The sequence below is a fragment of the Arachis stenosperma genome, chromosome 6 (assembly GCF_014773155.1).
Source record: "Arachis stenosperma cultivar V10309 chromosome 6, arast.V10309.gnm1.PFL2, whole genome shotgun sequence".
Taxonomy (NCBI): Eukaryota; Viridiplantae; Streptophyta; class Magnoliopsida; order Fabales; family Fabaceae; genus Arachis; species Arachis stenosperma.
The window spans coordinates 29,959,508-29,963,854 of record NC_080382.1 but is presented as its reverse complement, the minus strand read 5'-3'; the positions used below and the strand labels follow the sequence as shown (position 1 = coordinate 29,963,854).

The following is a 4,347-nucleotide window of genomic DNA, read 5'->3' as shown; positions in this document are numbered from 1 at the left end:
ACTCAGCTGGCCCACTTGTGCCTCCAAATTTTTGATGGAGGACTTTGTTTCATTCATGAAACTTAGAGTGGCCTTAGACAGATCAGAGACTATGTTTGATAAGTTAGAGGGGCTCTGTTCAGAATTTTCTGTCTGTTGATGAGAAGATGATGGAAAAGGCTTGTTATTGCTTAGCCTGTTTCTTCCACCATTATTAAAGCCTTGTTGAGGCATTTGTTGATCCTTCCATGAGAAATTTGGATGATTTCTCCATGATGAATTATAGGTGTTTCCATAAGTTTCACCTATGTAATTAACCTCTGCCATTGCAGGGTTCTCAAGATCATAAGCTTCTTCAGAAGCTGCCTCTTTAGTATTGTTGGATGCATTTTGCCATTCATTCAGACTTTGAGATATCATGTTGACTTGTTGAGTCAACACTTTGTTATGAGCCAATATGGAATTCAGAGCATCAATTTCAAGAACTCCCTTCCTCTGAGGTGTCCCACTATTCACGGAATTCCTCTCAGAAGTGTACATGAATTGGTTATTTGCAACCATGTCAATAAGTTCTTGAGCTTCTGCAGGTGTTTTCTCTAGGTGAATGGATCCACCTGCAGAATGGTCCAATGACATCTTGGAAAACTCAGATAGACCATAATAGAATATATCTAATATGGTCCATTCTGAAAATATGTCAGAAGGACACTTTTTGGTCATCTGCTTGTATCTTTCCCAAGCTTCATAGAGGGATTCACCATCTTTTTGTTTGAAGGTCTGAACATCCACTCTAAGCTTGCTCAGCTTTTGAGGAGGAAAGAATTTATCCAAGAAGGTCGTGACCAGCTTATCCAGGAGTCCAGGCTATCTTTAGGTTGTGAGTCCAACCATGTTCTAGCTCTGTCTCTTACAGCAAAAGGGAAAAGCATGAGCCTGTAGACTTCAGGATCTACTCCATTCGTCTTTACAGTCTCACAAATCTGCAAGAACTCAGTTAAAAACTGGTAAGGATCTTCAGATGGAAGTCCATGAAACTTGCAGTTCTGTTGCATTAGAGCAACTAATTGAGGTTTTAGCTCAAAATTGTTTGCTCCAATGGCCGGAATGGAGATGCTTCTTTCATCAAATTTGGACGTTGGTTTAGTGAAATCACCTAACATTCTCCTTGCATTATTGTTGTTGGGTTCGGCTGCCATCTCCTTTTCTTGTTCGAAAATTTCAGAAAGGTTGTCTCTAGATTGTTGTAATTTAGCTTCTCTTAATTTCCTCTTCAGAGTCCTTTCAGGTTCAGGATCAGCTTCAACAAGAATGCCTTTTTCCTTGTTCCTGCTCATAAAGGGAAGAAGAGAACAAGAAAAGAAAGAGAAATCCTCTATGTCACAGTATAGAGATTCCTTTATGTTAGTAGAAAGAGAAAGGGAATAGGTGTGAAGAAGAATGAATAGGTAGGGGCAGTGATTTGAGATGGAGAGAGGTGAAGAGAAGTGTTAGTAAATAAATAAATAAATAGAAGAAGAGGAGAGATAGAGAATTTCGAAAATAATTTTGAAAAAGTAGTTAGTGATTTTCGAAAATTAAAGATAAGATATAATTAAAATTAAAATAATTAATTAATTAAAAAGAATTTTTGAAAAAGGGATGAGATATTTTCGAAAATTAGAGAGGGAAAAGTAGTTAGGTGGTTTTGAGAAAGATAAGAAACAAACAAAAAGTCAATTAGTTAGTTGAAAAAGATATTAAAATCAAATTTGAAAAGATAAGAAGATAAGAAGTTAGATAAAATATTTTGAAATTAAATTTTTGAAAAAGATAAAATTTTGAAAAAGATATGATATAAAAGATAAGATAAGATAGATTTAATTTTTTAAAATTATAATTACTTAACTAACAAGAAATTAAAAGATAAGATTCTAGAATTTAAAGATTGAACCTTTCTTAACAAAAAAGTAGCACACTTCAAATTTTTGAATCAATCATATTAATTGTTAGCATAATTTTCGAAAATTTGAAATAAAATTAAGAAAAAGATTTTTGGAAAATAATTTTCAAAATTTTTGAAAAAAAATAGAAAAAAATGAGAAAGATATGATTTTTGAAAAGATAAGATTTTTAAAACTGAAAATTTAACTTAACTTACAAGAAATAACTAATTTTAAAAATTTTTGACTAAGTCAACTCAAATTTTCGAAATTTTGGAGAGAAATAAGGAAAAAATACTTTTTTTATTTTTGAATTTTTTTTTATGAGAGAGAAAAACATAAAAATGACTCACAACATGAAAATTATGAATCAAAACTCATGATGCATGCAAGAACACTATGAATGTCAAGATGAACACCAAGAACACTTTGAAGATCATGATGAACATCAAGAACATAATTTTGAAAAATTTTTGATGCAAAAAAAACATGCAAGATACCAAACTTAGAAATCTTTAATGCATGGACTCTAACAAACGAAAAATGCATATGAAAAACAACAAACAACACAAAACAAGAAAACATCAAGATCAAACAAGAAGACTTGTCAAGAACAACTTGAAGATCATGAAGAACATCATGAATGCATGAATTTTCGAAAAATGCAAGAAAAATTTTTAAAGCATGCAATTGACACAAACTTAAAAGTTGACTCAAGACTCAAACAAGAAACATAAAATATTTTTTATTTTTATGATTTTATGATTTTTTTTTGTATTTTTATTATTTTTTTTGAAAATTATTTTTTTTGGAAAAACGAAAAATAGAGAAAAAATTTTGAAAAATTTTTGAAAACTTTTTGAAAAGAAAATTACCTAATCTGAGCAACAAGATGAACCGTCAGTTGTCCATACTCGAACAATCCCCGGCAACGGCGCCAAAAACTTGGTGCACGGATTTGTGATCATCAACAATGGCTCCAAAGACTTGGTAGCGCTCTCAAACGTGAATCACACTTAGTCACAACTCCGCACAACTGACCAGCAAGTGCACTGGGTCGTCCAGTAATACCTTACGTGAGTAAGGGTCGATCCCACGGAGATTGTTGGTATGAAGCAAGCTATGGTCATCTTGTAGATCTCAGTCAGGCGGATAATAATTGGTTCTGGGAAATATAAAGAGATACTTGCTTAAATAATAAAGGATAGAAATACTTATGTAAATTAATGGTGGGAATTTCAGATAAGCGTATGGAGATGCTTGTCCCTGTTGAATCTCTGCTTTCCTACTGCTTTCATCCAATCCTTCTTACTCCTTTCCATGCCAAGCTGTATGTAGGGCATCACTGTTGTCAATGGCTACTTCCCATCCTCTCAGTGAAAATGGTCCAAATGCTCTGTCACAGCACGGCTGATAATCTGTTGGTTCTCAATCAGGTTGGAATAGAATCCTGTGATTCTTTTGCGTCTGTCACTAACGCCCAGCCTTCAGGAGTTTGAAGCTCGTCACAGTCATTCAATCCCGGAATCCTACTCAAAATACCACAGACAAGGTTAGACTTTCCGGATCCCCATGAATGCCGTCATCAATTCTAGCTTATACCACGAAGATTCTGATTAAGGAATCCAAGAGATATGCACATGGCCTAAGGTAGAACGGAAGTGGTTGTCAGTCACGCGCGTTCATAGGTGAGAATGATGATGAGTGTCACGGATCATCACATTCATCAAGTTGAAGTGCAACGAATATCTTAGAACAGGAATAAGTCGAATTTGATAGAAAATAATAGTAATTGCATTAAAACTTGAGGTACAGCAGAGCTCCACACCCTTAATCTATGGTGTGTAGAAACTCCACCGTTGACAATACATAAGTGAAAGAGGTTCAGGCATGGCCGAATGGCCAGCCCCCAATGTCTAACATCGCATAAACTGATCAAAGATTTCTAATACACTAGTAAATTATCCTATTTATACTAGACTAGCTACTATGGTTTATAGGAGTAAGTAATTGATGCATAAATCCACTTCCGGGGCCCACTTGGTGTATGTTTGGGCTGAGCTTAATCTATCCACGAGCTGAGGCTTCTCTTGGAGTTGAACGCCAAGTTGTAACGTGTTTTGGGCGTTCAACTCCGGTTCGTGACGTGTTTCTGCCGTTTGACTCCAGATAGCAACATGGAACTGGCGTTGAGCGCCAGTTTACATCGTCTAATCACGAATAAAGTATGAACTATTATATATTGCTGGAAAGCTCTGGATGTCTACTTTCCAACACCGTTGAGAGAGCGCCATTTGGAGTTCTGGAGCTCAAAAAAATCCATTTCGAGTGCAGGGAGGTCAGATTCCAACAGCATCAGCAGTCCTTTGTCAGCCTCCTATCAGAGTTTTGCTCAGGTCCCTCAATTTCAGCCAGAAAATACCTGAAATCATAGAAAAATACACAAACT

General features: G+C 35.4%; 1 non-coding gene across 1 annotated transcript; it reads left to right on the top strand.

The window, feature by feature from the left end:
- Positions 1 to 673: 673 nt before the first annotated feature.
- On the top strand, positions 674 to 777 carry LOC130937706 (small nucleolar RNA R71). The gene has a single exon (XR_009068911.1). It is a non-coding gene; the product is annotated as a small nucleolar RNA R71 (small nucleolar RNA).
- Positions 778 to 4,347: the final 3,570 nt, after the last annotated feature.